The following is a 9,578-nucleotide window of genomic DNA, read 5'->3' on the forward strand; positions in this document are numbered from 1 at the left end:
AAGAAACGAGGCAATGGGTTCCTTAGAGGAACAAACAGAAGGCAATTCTTGGTATGATCACTGGCGTAATAATGACTACCTTTTCATGTAAGCTACCTTGGCTGCTTCAGGTACTTGACACACACTATCTCATTTAACCCAAACAAGTTTGTACACACAAGTTTGTATTATGGTCTTGGGAGTGGAGTTGGCCTTTCTCTGACCCAGGTTCTCCCTTCTAGGGCTTGAACCTTGCTCCTGAAGATGACTCAACAAAACAAAACAAAAAAAGGACTTAAAGCATCATGCTGCTGCTGCTGCTGCTGCTAAGTCGCTTCTGTCCTGTCTTAGCCTGACATAAATGCAAGTTCTCCCAGCAGTCCGTGTCCAGAGGGAACAATGGAAGCTCTCTAGCAAGAAGGCACAGGCAAGCTGAGCCTCAGTTTCATTATCTGGAAAATGAGTTTAAAAAGCAAGTACTGATGACCTTCTTGTTTAAGTTAAATGAGATAATGTGTAACATTCAAGGTAACTTGTGTGAAAAGGTGGTCATTATTATGCCGATGGCTACACAACTCGTCACACACCCTGCTGTTCACACGGTGGCTGAAATTTGGCAACCATCCTCACTTCTAGCACCAGAGAGAGGTCACCACATTGCCAGAATCAGAGACTCGCCAGCATTCAATTCCTAGCCCCTGATCCTACCAGCTGCCCCTTGCACTACCTTGGCAGTGTGATTCTTGAAACCAAAATGTGCCTTCCTGGAGCTCTCACTGGCTATGCCCTTAAGGACCCAGTAGAAAATGTCAACTGCAAAGAAAAACTTAGAGATAACCTCCAATCCAGTAGTTACCTGGGTTAAGGAGATGGAGACATTGAGCCTCTGCCTTTCTCCAAATGCTTTCCAAAAGCTCTTCTCCTCCAGAAAGCCTTCCTACACACCCTTCCTCCATTTCAGAAACACAAACTAGAGCCAGTCTTCTAACCATCTGCAACTTTTCTTGGGTTTGTTCACATTTTGCCTTGCAGCAATTGTCTTATCTAAAATGCTTGTCTTGGTCTCAAACCTCCCCATTCTGCTGTGTCAGAGACTGAGCTGGTCTTTTCCTTTGTTTACATGGCTGAGCCAGGACAGACAGAATACAAGCATTCAGCAAAACCTGTGATCAGGTGGATGAGTGAAAGGATGGACACCCTGGAGGGTTCTGCAGGCCCTGGGTTTTACTGGAGTTAGGAGAATATTGGCAGCATGCACCCACTGCACTGCCCCACTTTTACCCATAGCTCAGTAAATCTTCAAGGGAGGCTTTGTATCAGGGTTCTCTCCTCTTCCCCAGCACCTAGCACAGTAGACACTTAATAAATAATTGTTGTTGAATGAAATTTGAAGGGATTGGCTATTATAGTGGGAAATAAGGGGAAGAGAAAGTGAGAAAAGGTTGATTGACCAATCCAAAATATACTGGAACTGCTGTACTGGTACCACTCTGGACAGTGAATTTGACCCCTCTTGTGGCTGGGTCCCAGGGATCACTGCCTAGTGAGGAGCCCAGAGCTCACGACTGTCCTCAACCTGACACTTACTACGCTTGCTTCAATTTCCTAGGGATGTCAGACATATAGAATGAGTGGTAAGTGTGAATTATTGATAGGAGTGAGGAGGGATCAGATTACATCCAAGGAAAGAAAAGTTGTGTCTAGAACAATAGTCCTCCATCCTGATTCACACTGGAATCACCTAGAGAGTTTCAGAAACATCTGATGTCCTCGATGCACCCCCACCTCTGAGCTCATCCACATCTGTCTTCTGCTCACATGGCCTTCTTCGTGGGGTTGTGCGGAGGATCCTGAGAGCATGACAATGGTCTGTGCTCGTTGCTGGTTTTCTCTACTACAGTCAGAGCCCGAAGTGAGTTGGGGGGGGGGGGGAGGAGGAATGGCTCCTCAACCTGGTATCTGGGACTCCCAGATCTGTGTGGTCAGCCCAGCTCCTTCCGCTTGTGCTGTGTTTGCTCATGAGCAACCCCAACCAGCTCTGGCCAAGTATCTTGGTCCTGAAAGTATGAGATATAGGGGAGGCAAGTGTGAAGCATGTGGATGGGGAGGGCAAGAGGAATGTGACAGGGTTGGGCTGGATCAAAGCTGGTTATTCTGCAGGCTCTGTCTAGAGAGAAGTAGAGTTCTTCCAAGGTGTTCTGATCCACCCTAAGATGGCTTTGTCACAAAGACATATAAGGATGCAGCATAATGGAGGAAGACTTGGCTTAGAACCCCTGATCTTCCAAGGACACCAGCCCCCAGCCCTTTCACCTGGAACCGTAAGGTAATTTCAGTTCTGGATAAAACAGAGAGCTGTGTAATATTATGAAACAAATGAGTAAGAGACGCCTCAACCCTGGGAAGGATGGATACATTCTTGGAAAATAGGAGGAGAAAGAGAGGTGGGGGAGTAGAACAGATAAAACCCAGCAGATCCAAGTTACACACAGCAAATTAACCTGTTGGTGCCTGAGAAGATTAACATCAAAAAGAAGACCAGCAGACAAGAGGAGCCAAGAATGGCGCAATTCTCTCCAGTCATCAAACTGATTCATTTGTTTACCAACATGTATGTATTGAATAACTTCTATATGCAGATATTGCACTAGGTACTCAAATGATAAACAAGACAGACAAGGAGCTCACATTCTAACATTGTTCTGCCAAAAAAAAAAAGACCTCTCCCAATATTCCCAAAAGCCTGGGTCCAGAACTCAAATCCCCTGTCTGCCAGGTGACCCTGTTCCTGGGAAGATGGCTTCTAGGAAGCCCAGTAGACTTAAGATTCTTGAGAGAGAGTCAGGAAATATGAGTTCTGATTTTAATTCTGTCTGTGGGTCACTGAGTGGCCTCAAATGAAACCCCACTGCCCTTGGTGCCTCCGTTGCCCCCTGTCAGTGCATCAGATGGTGTCTGGGGGTTCATGCGCTGTGGTGAAGATCCTAAGATAATGGCAATGTTGGGTGCTCTCCAGAGGACAAGTGATGGCACCTCTGCTCCAGCAGTGTTTATAAGCCATCTCACTGCCTCTCTGCCTGCCTTTATGCTCTGGCATTTCTACAGCAGCCAGTTGCACACATATGTAACCCGCTGGCACCTCACCTCTTTCTCATAACTCTCATTTTCTGTTCCTGCGTCTGCCAAATGAGACACCTGATGGGGTTCTGTGCAGTCGTGCCAGCGTAGGTGCACACACCTATTTGGACCAGACAGTTAACAACGCTGAGGCAACCCTTGACTGTGGGGGAAAGAACCTTCCCCCCAGATACACACCCATCTTGAGTTCTTGTAGCTAGACTAATAATAAAATTGATGCAAGACAGATTAACAGGGAAAAAAGAAACCAACTTGATTTCTGTGTTCAGAGGTCTCATAGAAATAGGACCTGAGAAGTGACCAAAGCAGGCAGCTTTTCTGATTTTTAGATGTAGAAACAATAGATTTAAGAGGAATTTGCAGGAAAGAAACTTAGGCTTGGGTGCTTAACTAGCAAGGAATTTTGCCAAAGTTTGGGCTTGGGTATGAAGCTGAGCAGGACCCTATGGGGCCTTCCTGGGACAGGCCTTTCCCCCATATCCTCTGCTTTAGCTCCTCTCTGAACTACCTGGATAGCAGTATTTGATGCACATTTCCTAAGTTGTTTTACAGATGTGAAAAGCCCCCACCAGGGGCTTCCCAGATGGCTCAGTGATTAAGAATCCATCTGCTAATGCAGGAGACATGGGTTCAATCCCTGATCCAAGAAGATCCCTCATGCCACGGAGCAACTAAGCCCTTGTGCCATAACTATTGAGCCTGTTCTCCAGAGTCTGGGAACCACAATTACTGAGTCCACATGCCACAACTGCTGAGACCGTAGGCCCTGGAACATGAGCTCTGCAACAAGAGAAGGCACAGCAAGAAGGAGCCCGTGCACCACAATTGGAGAGTGGCACCCACTCACAGCAACTGTAGAAAAGCCCTTGAAGTAATGGAGACTCAACACAGCCAAAAATTAATTAATATTTTAAAAACAACAACAAAAAAAAACACCAAATGGAAGATATTAACTTCTTGACGCCTAAGGACTGGTAAGGTTAACCTCTGTGACACTACCCAGTCCCCTCACCATCAGCCAATCAGAGAGCTGTGCAAGCTTATCCCATATCCTGCAACCCTCTGCTTTTCACCTGGCTTTTAAAATTGCTTTGCTGAAACCCTTCGGGGAGCTTGGGGCTTGTGAGAACCTGAGCCACCCATCTCCTTGCCTGCCCCTGCAATAAACCTTTCTCTGCTCCAAACTCGGAGTTTCACTTTGCTTGGCCTCACTGCATGTCAGGCACATGAACTTGGGCTAACAATTTTGGCAAGCCAGCCTAGGAATCAACCCTAGCTAAGGGCAGCTCCTTCCCTGAGGCTCCAGCAGCTGCCCGGGCTCATTTCACTCCACGGATCTCAGAAGAACTATCCCCAACAGGCGCCAGACATCCAGGACATGAGGCAATTTGGAGCTGAGAAATATCCAGAGCTGTGGTCCATATTAGGTGTCATTGGGTGAGTTGCTCCAGCTTGCTCAGGCTGGGAATTCTCTCCACTCCATCTGGGCTGCTTCCCTTTCAGGAATTGAGCCACTTGGTCTGTTCTCTTTCAAGAGCCCGCCCAGTATGTTTGGAGGCCTCTGTCTGGGAGTAGGAGTGGCATTTCAGACTACACCACCTCTGATTTTCTGTCTGTGTGCCTGTAGCTTAGTTGTTGTTTGTGTTCTTGTGTGTATCATTTTGAGGTGAGCCACTTGTTGTCCATTCTCTTTCAGGAGCCAAGCCACTCTGGAGCCTCCGTCTGGGAATGAAAATGGAAATTCTGGACTCGGCCTCATCTGATCCTTTGTTTTGGGACTTTATGTTTGTTGTTTGTATGTGTGTTAGTACTTGCATTGACCAGTTGGGACATCTTTGGTGAATAAGGGGCTTGTGAGTGATGAAGCCAGAGTATCTTCTCCATTGCATTGATTTTGCCTCTGGAGGAGCATTGGTTGGGATTTTTTTCCCTTTTGAACTAGCCTTGGTCATTCATTCAGCTTCATCTCCAACGGGGGCATTGGTTGGGATTCTTCTCTTTTGGATTGATGGGGCACTGGTTGGGAATCTTCCTTTTGGGGGCTAGGAAACTGTGACCCCAAGAGGCAAATTTGATTGCCATTTACTTGATATTTGACAACAGTGGCTGTGAATAATGTCAGTGATCAGAACTCTGTTCCCTCTTATAGTCCCCTGGGGTGTCTGCAAAATTAGGAGCTCTTTATGGGCTTCTCAGGTGGCTCAGATGGTAAAGAATCTGCCTGCCAATACAGGGAACCCAGGTTTGATCTCTGGGTCAGGAAGACCCTCTGGAGAAGGAAATGGCAATCCAGTATTCTTGCCTGGAGAGTTCCACGGACAGAGGAGCCTGGCGGGATACTGTCCATGGGGTTGCAAAGAGTCGGACACGACTGAGCAACTAACACACACACACAAGAGCTCTTTAGCTATGCCCCCTAAACAAAAGAAAATGCCTCAATACTCCCCAAGATCTGGAGAGCAAAGGTCCGTAACAGCTTGATTTCTTAATCAAAGTGGGTCTTTTGTCATTGCTTTTATCTTGAGGGGGTGTGTGTCTGTGATTGATTGTCTCAGTAGCTGAGTCCAAATCACTTTTTCTCCTGGTTTTGCTGGCAGAAAGGCATGTGAGTGTGAGCAGATGATGTGTATTACTGTATATTACTGTTATTTGTTTGTTTAATCTGAATTGAGTATTTGGGAACTGGAAATAAAATGACTTTGAGCATTTATAAATTAGATATAAAAGAAGCTACACAAAGAGTTTCAAGTTCACATGAACAGGGAAATATTCTAAGTTAATACCTGATATTAAGGTTTGTTTGTTGATCTTGTTACAGCAGGCAGGTAGCTAGGGGGGCAGGGCCCAGATGGCAGGAAATCACGCATCTTGTAAACAAACGTGGGGGGTGGTACACGGGCAGACAAAGGAAGGAACCTACAGATTGACAGGAGACCACATCTTTTGGGTGGTAAGTGTCTTAGAAGCAGACAGAGATAGGTGGGGAAAGGCAGGAATCTCCTGCTTCCCAGTGTAACCTGTTGCTCATTATGCTCTCATTATAGTAAAATTAGCCTTGCAGATAAGAAGTACCTGGCAGGCACCAATGCCATGTCACTTCTGATCTAAGCTAAATAAGTACAAAAATCCCTCCTCCCCTTGGGGAAATGGAGTTGGAATGAAAATCAGACCCCCAAGTTCCTCCTTCCCCAGTAAATATTCCACCCCTTCATTTGTATACCCCTCATGACTGGCCTGCAAAGAAACCCAGTGCAGCAGCTCCTCACCTGTCTGACTGTTCTTCCCCTAAGGAAGTATTCTTGCTTAAAGTCTCACTTTCCTTTCTTTGACCTCCTTGCTTGTCTCCAAATTCTTTTGAGATGAAGCTGCTGCTGCTGCTGCTAAGTTGCTTCAGTCATGTCTTACTCTGTGCGACCCCATGGACTGCAGCCTACCAGGCTTCTCCATCCATGGGATTCTCCAGGCAAGAACACTGGAGTGGGTTACCATTTCTTTCTCCAATGCATGAAAGTGGAAAGTGAAAGTGAAGTCGCTCAGTTGTATCCGACTCTTAGCGACCCCATGGACTGCAGCCTACCAGGCTCCTCCATCCATGGGATTTTCCAGGCAACAGTACTGGAGTGGGATGCCATTGCCTTCTCCCTTGAGATGAAGAGAGAACCTTGAATTCGCCTGGAACAATTTAATTAATATAGATCTGTCTTTAGAGCCATCAACATTGAGTATAATACTTTTAGTGCATGTAGGTGGTGGTGTTGTTGTTGTTTTTCAGTTGCTCAGTCCAACTCTTTGTGACCCCATTTACTTCAGCACATCTGGGTTCCCTGTCCTTCACTATCTCCTGGAATGTGCTCATACTCATGTCCATTGAGTCAGTGATGCCATCCAACCACCTCATCCTCTGTTGCCCACTTCTCCTCCTGCCCTCAATCTTTCCTAGCACCAGGGTCTTTTGCAGTGAGTTGGCTCTTCACATCAGGTGGCCAGGTACTGCAGTTTCAGCATCAGTCCTTCCAGTGAATATTCAGGGTTCATTTCCTTTAGGGTGGACTGGTTGGATCTCCTTGCAGTCCAAGGGACTCTCAAGAGTCTTCTCCAGCACCACAGTTCGAAAGCATCAATTCTTTGGCATTCAGCCTTCTTTATGGTCCAACTCTCACATCCATACATGATTACTGGAAAAATCATAGCTTTAACTATACGGACCTTTGTGGATAAAATGATGTCTCTGCTTTGTAATATGCTATCTGGGTTTGTCACAGCTTTTCTTCAAAGGAGTGTATTTTAATTTCATGGCTGCAGTCACCATCTGCAGTGATTTTGGAGCCTAAGAAAATAAAGTCTGTCATTGTTTCCATTTTTTCCCCATCTATTTGCCATGAAGTGATGGGACCAGATGCCATGATCTTTCTTTTTTGAATGTTGAGTTTTAAACCATCTTTTTCACTCTCTTCTTTCACCTTCATCAAGAGGCTCTTTAATTCCTCTTCACTTTCTGCCATTAGGGTAGTATCATCTGCATATCTGAGGTTACTGATATTTCCCCTGGAAATCTTGATTCCAGCTTATGCTCTTCCAGCACAGCATTTCTCATAATGTACTCTGTATATAAGTTAAATAAGCAGGATGACAGTATACAGCCTCAGCATACTCCTTTCCCAGTTTGGAACCTATCCGATGTTCCATGTCTGGTTTTAACTTTGCTTCTTGACCTGCTTACAGGTTTCTATGGAGGTAGGTAAAATGGTCTGGTATTACCATCTCTTTAAGAATTTTGCAGTTTATTGTGATCCACACAGTCAGTCAATTCAGTCTCTCAGTCGTGTCCAACTCTTTGCGACCCCATGAGTTGCAGCAAGCCAGGCCTCCCTGTCCATCACCAACTCCCAGAGTTTACTCAAACTCACGTCCATCGAGTTGGTGATGGCATCCAGCCATCTAATCCTCTGTCGTCCCCTTCTCCTCCTGCCCACAATCCCTCCCAGCATCAGGGTCTTGTCCAATGAGTCAACTCTTCGCATGAGGTGCCCAAAGTATTGGAGTTTCAGCTTTAGCATCAGTCCTTCCAATGAACACCCAGGACTGATCTCCTTTAGAATGGACTGGTTGGATCTCCTTGCAGTCCAAGGGACTTGCAAGAGTCTTCTCCAACACCACAGTTCAAAAGCATCAATTCTTCGGTGCTCAGCTTTCTTCACAGTCCAACTCTCACATCCATACATGACCACTGGAAAAACCATAGCCTTGACTAGACGGACCTTTGTTGGCAAAGGAATGTCTCTGCTTTTCAATACGCTATCTAGGTTGGTCATAACTTCCCTTCCAAGGAGTAAGCGTCTTTTAATTTCATGGCTGCAGTCACCATCTGCAGTGATTTTGGAGCCCAGAAAAATAAAGTCTAACACTGTTTCCACTGTTTCCCCATCTATTTCCCATGAAGTGATGGGACCAGATGCCATGATCTTCGTTTTCTGAATGTTGAGCTTTAAGCCAACTTTTTCACTCTCCTCTTTCACTTTCATCAAGAGGCTTTTTAGTTCCTCTTCACTTTCTGCCAGAAGGGTGGTGTCATCTGTATATGTGAGGTTATTGATAGTTCTCCTGGAAATGTTGATTCCAGCTTGTGCTTCTTCCAGCCCAGCGTTTCTCATGATGTACTCTGCATAGAAGTTAAATAAGCAGGGTGACAAGATAGAGCCTTGACACACTCCTTTTCCTATTTGGAACCAGTCTGTTGTTCCATGTCCAGTTCTAACTGTTGCTTCCTGACCTGCATACAGGTTTCTCAAGAGACTGATTAGGTGGTCTGGTATTCCCATCTCTTTCAGAATTTTCCACAGTTTATTGTGATCCACACACTCAAAGGCTTTGGCATAGTCAATAAAGCAGAAATAGATGTTTTTCTGGAACTCTCTTGCTCTTTCAATGATCCAGCAGATGTTGGCAATTTGATCTCTGGTTCCTCTGCCTTTTCTAAAACCATCTGGAACATCCGGAAGTTCACAGTTCCCATATTGCTGAAGCCTGGCTTGGAGAATTTTGAGCATTACTTTACTAGCATGTGAGATGAGTGCAGTTGTGCAGTAGTTTGAACATTCTTTGGCATTTCCTTTCTTTGGGATTGGGATGAAAACTGACCTTTTCCAGTCCTGTGGCCACTGCTGAGTTTTCCAAATTTGCTGGCATATTGAGTGCAGCACTTTCACAGCATCATCTTTCAGGATTTGAAATAGCTCAACTGGAATTCCATCACCTCCTCTAGCTTTGTTCGTAGTGATGCTTTCTAAGGCCCACTTGACTTCACATTCCAGGATGTCTGGCTCTAGGTGAGTGATCACCCCATCATGATTATCTGGGTGGTGAAGCTCTTTTTTGTACAGTTCTTCTGTGTATTCTTGCCACCTCTTCTTAACATCTTCTGCTTCTGTTAGGTCCATACCATTTCTGTCCTTTATGGAGCC

The sequence above is a fragment of the Bos indicus genome, chromosome 3 (assembly GCF_029378745.1).
Source record: "Bos indicus isolate NIAB-ARS_2022 breed Sahiwal x Tharparkar chromosome 3, NIAB-ARS_B.indTharparkar_mat_pri_1.0, whole genome shotgun sequence".
NCBI lineage: Eukaryota > Metazoa > Chordata > Mammalia > Artiodactyla > Bovidae > Bos > Bos indicus.